The sequence below is a fragment of the Dendrobates tinctorius genome, unplaced genomic scaffold, assembly GCF_039654945.1.
Source record: "Dendrobates tinctorius isolate UK_male_01 unplaced genomic scaffold, ASM3965494v1 ptg000116l, whole genome shotgun sequence".
In the NCBI taxonomy this organism is placed as follows: domain Eukaryota; kingdom Metazoa; phylum Chordata; class Amphibia; order Anura; family Dendrobatidae; genus Dendrobates; species Dendrobates tinctorius.
In genome coordinates this window covers 23,268,327-23,277,684 of record NW_027361784.1, presented here as the reverse complement: position 1 = coordinate 23,277,684, position 9,358 = coordinate 23,268,327, and the positions used below count along the sequence as shown (strand labels likewise).

Here is a 9,358-nt window from a genome sequence, read left to right as displayed (position 1 = left end):
CGAGTTCAGGGATAAGTCACTTTACAGACTGGAAAAATAAGTTAATACTTTCAGCTGTCTTATCTGGCTAGGCTTGTGCCCTATAGGAGAAACACTAAAAGGGGTATTGAAGAGGAAACTGTAAACCACAAATTTAGTTCACATGGAATCGGAGAGGGCTGGGATTACCGGCGCTCGCTTCCAAATCACTGAAAGCATGTGCACTAAGAAATGTTTTCATGCAGCCTTTCTGTCTGGATGAGAACTTTTAAATATCAGAAATGAATGATTACGGCGAAAAGGAAAAGTCACTGTTGGATTCCAACCAAACGCAGATATTGAGCAGACTCACCTTCTCTTGTATGAAGGGTATCTCTTTCCTTAAAATGGTTACCACAGCTAGCGGTTCACTCACCGGCCAAACCACATCATATTTTTAAACACGGCGGTATCCTGACAGTACAAAAGCTTTACAAGCCCTTACTTCTGCCTTTAGGAACCCAATGTCATAAAACAATGGAGCGTTATTTCCATCCTGAGAGATTTAGTCGAATATTTGTGATGAAGACCCTATCGAAAAAATCGGATGTCAAATCCCATTTGAAATGGGAATCCCATAAAATTCCTTCCGTCATCTGTCCGAAGAAAGAAGTTTATTGCAGATCCTATGGCCAAACATTCCTTGCCAACAAAAATAGAAGGTGAGACATTCACCCGCCAATTGCACAAGGAGGGACCAATACTTAGAATTTTAAGAAATAAATAAAAAGGGGCATTATGAGTACCTGCAAATATCCAAAATCTTCTCTACTGTGTCCGTCAGTTGGGGAAGAAACATTAAATCTAAACATTTAAATTTGCTCTTGGTGCTCATTGGTATTGGCAGTCAGCCCATAAAGGGTCCACGCGGTGTATGATCACACATATCCCAGTCTCCTAAGCTGAGCAATTTAAAATAAAGGACTCTGACAGGTGTGTGGCATCTCACATGTTAAAGAGAAGATATCAATAGAACATTACTTATTTTTTAAATCAGGTTTTTGTTTTAAATGTACTGTATTTGAAAAATATTTAAAAAATAAAAAAACATAATTATTTGTATTAAAAAAAAAAATATATATATATATATATATATATATATATATATATATATGATCTTGTAATTTTCCTACTAACTACAGGGCTTATTTTAGACTTGTAATCCTTTGTTTTACACTTTTCAGCTGTCTGATTATTTTCCCAGACACCATTACAATGACTGATAACACCCCTATATACAGCAGATGAAACAGGATCCACCATTCACAATAGGTGATGTCACAACTCACCTCCTCCTCCTGTACAATGACTGATGACACCTCTATATACAGTAGATAACACAGGATCCACCATTCACAATAGGTGATGTCACAGCTCACCTCCTCCTCCTGTACAATGACCGATAACACCTCTATATACAGTAGATAACACAGGATCCACCACTCACAATAGGTGATGTCACAGCTCACCTCCTCCTCCTGTACAATGACTGATAACACCTCTATATACAGTAGATAACACAGGATCCACCATTCACAATAGGTGATGTCACAGCTCACCTCCTCCTGTACAATGACCGATAACATCTCTATATACAGTAGATAACACAGGATCCACCACTCACAATAGGTGATGTCACAACTCACCTCCTCCTCCTGTACAATGACTGATAACACCTCTATATACAGCAGATAGCACAGGATCCACCATTTACAATATGTGATGTCACAGCTCACCTCCTCCTCTTGTACAATGACTGATAACACCTCTATTTACAGTAGATAACACAGGATCCACCATTCACAATAGGTGATGTCACAGCTCACCTCCTCCTGTACAATGACCGATAACACCTCTATATACAGTAGATAACACAGGATCCACCACTCACAATAGGTGATGTCACAGCTCACCTCCTCCTTCTGTACAATGACTGATAACACCTCTATATACAGCAGATAGCACAGGATCCACCATTTACAATATGTGATGTCACAGCTCACCTCCTCCTCCTGTACAATGACCGATAACACCTCTATATAAAGTAGATAACACAGGATCCACCATTCACAATAGGTGATGTCACAGCTCACCTCCTCCTTCTGTACAATGACTGATAACACCTCTATATACAGTAGATAACACAGGATCCACCACTCACAATAGGTGATGTCACAGCTCACCTCCTCCTCCTGTACAATGACCGATGACACCTCTATATAGAGTAGATAACACAGGATCCACCATTCACAATAGGTGATGTCACAGCTCACCTCCTCCTCCTCCTGTACAATGACCGATAACACCTCTATATACAGCAGATAGCACAGGATCCACCATTTACAATATGTGATGTCACAGCTCACCTCCTTCTCCTCCTGTACAATGATTGATAACACCTCTATATACAGTAGATAACACAGGATCCACCATTCACAATAGGTGATGTCACAGCTCACCTCCTCCTCCTCCTGTACAATAACTGATAACACCTCTATATACAGTAGATAACACAGGATCCACCATTCACAATACGTGATGTCACAGCTCACCTTCTCCTCCTGTACAGTGACTGATAACACCTCTATATAAAGCAGATAACACAGGATCCGCCATTTACAATAGGTGATGTCACAACTCACCTCCTCCTGTACAATGACTGATAACACCTCTATATACAGTGGATAACACATGATCCACCTGTCACGATTTCACCATGCTGTGAGTGATAGATCAGCTTCTCTAAAGGATAGGGATGGGCTGAGCTGTAGCTATAGTGATTAACAGCCCAATCTGGCCTGCCTGAAGTGTGTTCCAAGTGTCACCTTGCTGATTATCAGGGGTCAGGCACACATTTAGCACATGACCTGGGTGAGTCTGAAAGGGTTAATTTATCACCTCTCACTCAATCCAGCACGCATCCTCTGTTTCAGGCCATATAGTGAGTATAAATCACACCCCGACACAGACAACAGACCCTGGAAAGCACAACACTCATCAAACACACAAAGCGATGAGATCACTATCAGCATATGCTGACCCCCGCATGTGAACACCTTTCTTTACCTGACCTTGGGCTCTTGATTCCAGGATGGCCTAGATTGCAATATTAAAATTGCTCTATTGTAATTGGACTGTGGGCTAATTAGAGGCAGGTACCTTGCATATTAGAACTTGTGTCTCCCTATTCCCTCTCCATAAAATGAATGGAAAATATTCTGCTTGGTAACAGACCATCTGCTAACTCTTTGAAGCTCAGAGTCCGGGCTGAGGTGTCATAGTTGACACCTCTGTATTCCTTGGAAAGCACCCTTTGTTCCCGTAATCAAAATATCTAGAAGTTGTGCCTTTTAATGTAGACGCAGTCCTAAGGATGGCAGATTCAAAACCATCTGATTTTACTGCTGTTATACATTCATGTTACCTTTATATATATTTTTTATATTTTTTTAGCTGGCTGGCTATTATCAGACCTTGCCTGGTGTAGTTTGTAGGTCAGTGATGTGTTTTCTCTGGGCTCTGTATTCTGATCTTTGTTGCCAGACCTTGGATTTGTCTTTTTGACTATGCATTTGTATTATCCCTTTTGCCTTGATGCTCTCTAACGTTGGTTTGCTGATCCCGGACTTTGCTATTGACTATCTGTTTGTATTATCCTTTTGCCTATGATGTACCCTCTTGGCTTCCCCTCCTCACGACTTCTCAGTGAGAAGTGACCCAGGGTCACACCACCATTCATAATAGATGATATCACAGCTGACCTCCTCTCCCTCCTGTACAATAACCTTTGCACATGCTCATTGGATGCTGCAATATAATTATATAGCATCTGAGTCACTCTATTGCTGCAAATTTACATTTTGGATTTCCTGAAACTACATAAAGTTAGAGTTTACAATTTTACATTAATTGAAAATGAATTTTTTTTTTTTACTTTAATTTTTTTCATTTTTATCTGTTTTTGGAAACATTTCATACTTAAACAAATGCTGCAATTGTTGTTTCAGGTGAATTTGCCACAGTCTGGTTTTTGGTTGTATTTTTGGAAGGATGTGGTTGCTATTCAGGATTTGTCTTCTGCAGTACGGATCCCCAAAAGTTATTCAGGTCATATTTATATTGGTCTCCTGGAAAAAAAAAGGAAATGAATTGAAAGTTATTATGTAAAAATGTTAAAATCTAAGACTACTTAGAAAGGAAGTTGAATAGGGATGGAGTAGCTACTTATCTGAAATTTCACAGCTCTCAGGACGTTTATATAAGTAGTTAATGTTGGTTAATAAGCTCTTAGGCTGCCCCTAGTGGTGGCTAAAATTTTACAATTTTCTTTTAACCAATTGGCGCTAGATTTTATTTATGTTTTTTTATCGGCGCTATCTTAATGCATTTTACAGTTTAAACTATTTTTAACTAAATCATTATGTTAAAATAAAATCATCTGTTATTTTCATTCCCCAGGTCCAGTCGCAGCAGAGACGCAGCCCCTTAAATTTATGTGATATACCAATACAAAGTAGCAAGTATTTGTGAAGTGTAAAGGAAATTCTGCCGCACTTTACTAGTAAGTGAAGACACGTACAGAAAAGAAGAACAAAGTAACACATAGGTCAACAGTTACAGGAGGAGTGAGGGTCCCGCTGCTCGTGTAAGGCGGGTTGCAGTGACAGACAGAGGGCAGAGCAAGGGTTAACAAATTTAACAGTTTTAATTTAGCAGGGGGTTAACTCCTCGCAGGTAGATAAATGGTTAAAAGAGAGTTAAAAAGGTCAATGGCAAGCAATAGGAAAGTTAATAAGCAAGAAACAAGATAACAGCAGTTCTTTAAATCACTTATCATGTCAGAGGCTTCCCAGTCCACAACTGAAGCTTTCAAGGCAGTGGCGCCAACAATGGCTGACATGGTGCTGTTCCAGTGGGGTCCTACAAACAACGGTCTGTCTTCTGGCGGCAGCGGTTGGTCTCCGGCACCTTCCGCTGAGCCCCTAGTCCATAAGTTGATGCGGCCAAAGCAAACAGGGTCGCAACACTGACAGAGTCCAACGTGGATTGGCAAGTGTCAACTGGACAGGTAGGCCGCAAATATCTGTCCAGTACTTGGCTTTCTCTATGTGGCACGTGCGCTGTACTCACAGTCATGGAGCGCACAGGTCTCTCTCTGAGCAGCTGCCATCACCTGAATGGCTGCTCTGCACGGCTCTGCTCGGTTTGCGCTGCTCTGCGCGTCCACCGATACCAGTAAATCTCTCACGCAGTAAGTCTCTCACACAGCTGTCCCAGATCTGTGCTCTGCAGCTGGGAGCTTTTCCCAACCAACTCCCGATCGGAGTACTCTGACCAACATGGGTGCTGCTGCGTGTCTATCAGCCCTTCAGGAACACACCTCAGGATCCTGCACCCGACCCCCGCTCCTCCGTGCGAGCACTGCACATGGCGCTCTGCACACACACTGTCTCACCAGAGTGCCCGCTGAAGTTCTGCTGGAGCACAGCTCCGCGCTGTCTGTCTCGCTGCGGAGCGCGCCGCACACCTGCCCCCACTCTCACTGCCGGCAGGCAACTGAGCCTTTCTTCGTTCGCTTTCTCCTCACTGACTGGCTTAGCCACACCCTCTCTTCCTGGTTCATGGGGCCTGTCCTGTCCCCTATTCTTTCCCCTAGGCAACATGGGATGCAGCCTCAGCAGTTCCGGACTCAGTATGATGTAGGCACCTGCAGATTGGTCTTCCTCCTTACACTCACAAGCTTACAATCTACAAGGAAATAGGGGAGATGCAATAGGTAGAACATACCATTATATCTGGTCCAGCCATAATTATAATAAATAGGACATAAAAAAAAATCTGCATAATCCGATCATCAACCTGTGTATGCCGGTACCAAGTGCTATTGGGTGCATGTATGATGTGGAGACAGATGAATAGGATGGACCAGTTCCTGAAAGGGGAACAGGGAGAAGTTAGATTAGTGAAGCGAAGTGATTGGCCAGTTAAAGGTATGTTTTTAGGGCACGCTTAGAAATGTGGGAACTAGGTATTAATCAGATAGTCTAGGGTAGTGCATTCTAGAAAACTGGTGCAGAAGTCTTGGAGACGGAGGTGTGAGGTTCAGATTATGGAGGATGCTATTCTTAGATCAGTTGCAGAATGGAGGGAGCGTGTAGGGTGATAGACAGAGATGTTGGAGGAGATATAGGGTAGTGCAGAACTTTGGAGATCTTTGTGGGTGAGGGAGATCAGTTTATATTGTACTCTCTAGAGGATGGACAACCAGTGCAATGATTGGCACAGGATGGAGGCATCGGTGTAGTTGTGGGGAAGGTGACTTGACGGACAGACTTGACTGGAAGTAGGAGGGGACGATTTGTGCACTACAAACAGAGATTGGCAATGACAGAAAGGTAACAGCAGGGAAAGACAGAAAAGGGAGTGCAGTACCAGGATTTGACCACAAGATGGCAGGGGGGAGTGTAGTTCAGGACTTGACATCAGCTTAGTGCTATAGAAACTGCTTAGTCATAGGGGGCGGGGAGATAGGAACCCAGGAAGGAAATTCCCAGTGAGAGAGGGGATAAATAGGACTGGTTGGGGTTCCAGAGGCTAGGCTAGTCCCGGGAGGAGCTCAACAGAGGAGGACTCAGGACAGAAGACGGAGAACAGTGAAGAGCTTGACCAGGGGACTGACAAGAGAAGACAGTCAGGGGGGTGGCCCTGACACGACGTACTGCAGGACAGACGAGGCCCCGGGAGTACCAACTGGATGACGACCTCGGGCAGGTGAAGCGCTGGCGGTAGATTGGTCTAGGACAGCCCCAGCAAAAGATCCATGAGGGATGTCATCATGACTAAAGGAGAGGTAAAGGTACCCGGGCCTGGATACAGAGAGCTGTAAAGGAACTGCGGTGCATGGCTAAGGTCGTCAGGAGGACGGCAAATAAACCCGGATCTGTTACTACTGAATTCTGCCTCCCACTCATCTTTGCCACGTCCGCTCGTGGTAAGCAGTGAACCACCCCCCAATCTGGGCCCCTACTACATTTGGCGTAGTCGGCAGGATCGCCGCCGCCAATACTACAGCTTCTGCGGCAGGCCTGCGCTAGGAGAATCCAAAAGGACTTGAGCTGTTCACCTGTGGATTACAAATTTGCTCACTTGTGGATTACAAATTTATTCGCCTGTGGATTACAAATTTGAGACTTGGTTCCGGATCTGAGGTGGTACCAGAAGCCGGACAACATGGTCATGGTACTTCAACGCCGGGAAGAGGCCCGGGCGTTTGTAGCTGCTCTGGACGCACTGGGACCGTCTCCAAATTACCCCTGGGGGGAGCGGTGTATGTCTGGAGATCGCCACTCCCTCATATTGGACCCGGGAAGATGAGTGGAGAAGCCGACCATCGCCCCACCCAAGGGCGGGAGTGGCCCGGGTGGGAAGACCGGCTGCGACTGTTTGGCGCCATTTGAGTGCTGTACACCGGACAGGATGCGACGCTGCAGCTGCCATGGCCTCGGACGCCTGGAATGGCAGTGGCGTCAAGAGGTCGAATCTCGCTGGGAGACCTGCTTTCTGGAGCCACTGACAGCCCCTCAGACACCGGGCGGACAGGAGAAGCGACTGCGGGCCCTGCGGGAGCAGCCGCCGAAGACATCGCCTGGGAGCCTCCCTGCGGGACCCACGAGCCTGGAGGCTAGCCCTGCCGGATGGCGGGGTGAAGATCGGAGGCTGCGGGAGGAGCCGCGGGGTGGCCTGTCGGAGGCCGCGGCGGCGGGGAAGGTGAGAGGCTCCCCGGCTCGGCCGGCAGCTCCGCAACCAGTCCCCATCACCCGGCCTCCCCGCGCGGCCTCCTGCATTCCTGTGGGTCCGGCTGCGGAGGGCTCTGCGGCCTCCGCCGGGCTGAGCGTTGCCTCTGCACACGTCCCCGAACCACCTCGCCTGGCGGCGCCACGTCCGGTGTCGCCGGTGCGGAACTCACCTGTGGCCGTCCCTGCTACGTTCCATCTGGTGGCAGCGGCCTATCCACCAAAACCTGCCGCCACTTCGGTCCCAGCTGCGACTCCGATTGCGGCCTGCCCCGCGGCCACATCTGCTTCACCCTCGGAGTCGGCTGCGGCCGGCTCGTCGGGCTCTGCGGCCTACCCGCCGGGAACCACTGCTGCCCTTGCCCGTCGCTCGGACCCAGCGGCTGCTGGGCCGCCGGAATCTGCGGCCACCTCTGCCCCGCTCTCAACCCTGGCCGCGTCCCGCCCACCGGACTCCGAGGCCTACACCGGACCCTCCATCTGGGTCGCGAAGGTCATACAGAAGAAAAAGACCAGAGAGCAGGAGGTCTGGAACCTGCTCCACGAGAGAGGGGAGGCTGGCATGGCGGCTTCCCGATCCATGGGGCGGCTCGTGTATACCAATCTGGAGAAAGGATACGGGTTCATTCGGGACCTCGCAACCGGCCAAAAGGTATACATCAACGTGACTTCCATCCGTCAGGGCCGGGCTTTGCGGGAGGGGGACTTGGTGTCATACTACAAGGAGTACTGTCCCCGCGGCTACTACGCGGTAGCCGTGACTGCTGAACCCGAAAGCCACGAGCCCTTGTAAAAGGACCCCTAGAGACACTCCCAGCATCCTGGGAGCTCCACGGCTGTGGAGCCCCCTTACTACTGATGAGACATCGGCTATCAGGAGATGGCCCGGACTTCCGGGATTTCGCTGCACCGTTGTGCAGGCCAAAAGGACAGTTACGCGTCCAAAGTTAAGGAAAATGTTTTTATTGTTTATTGTTTTCTCCTGATATAGCAGGGATGTGGAAGGAAGTGTCAATGTTAAAGGAAGGGGGAGTACTTCCATTTTACGTTTGAAGTAATGTGTTTAAAAAAGGACTTAAAGAAAAAAGGGAAAAAACAAAAAAAAAGAAAGAAAAAGGGGTTATTCCGGTTGAGTAACTCCTATTGTTATTAAAGTAGAGGTAATGGTAGACTAAAAGTTGAATTAATGTGTAGTATGTATAGAAAAAAATGTGTGTGTAACAAAAAGAAAAATGTGTGTGTAACAGGTCCCGGGTACGAGGTAGATGTGACGAAGACGCCGACCATGACTCTTTTAAGTGAAGGACGAAGAGACGAAGAACATTGAACCAGACAGTGGTCCGTCAGTCAGGTCCCCGACACCACGGACACCCAAAAAGGACGTGCGGGCGCCAATGATGACCTGGTAGGCAAAAGGCCTCTGTCATGGTGTACCGGACAACTGAAGGTAGTAGAAGGGGAGAGTAGTGGGAGGTACACACCGTAGTGTAGTCCGGGTGGACCTCGCCAACCTGAAAGAAGTTGTCAAGTGGCTTGCGCGCCGACGA

The 9,358-nt window shown here is 47.3% G+C and overlaps 1 long non-coding RNA gene across 2 annotated transcripts in view; it reads right to left on the bottom strand.

Moving 5' to 3' along the window:
* Window positions 1-3,938: 3,938 nt before the first annotated feature.
* LOC141101277 (uncharacterized) overlaps window positions 3,939-9,358 on the bottom strand; it is a 132,315-nt gene continuing 126,895 nt past the window's right edge. The window contains exon 4 of one of the 2 annotated variants that reach the window (XR_012234925.1): window positions 3,939-5,766. This is a non-coding gene — a long non-coding RNA (uncharacterized lncRNA). The remainder of the gene's footprint in view (window positions 5,767-9,358) is intronic. The other variant, XR_012234926.1, reaches the window with a different exon arrangement.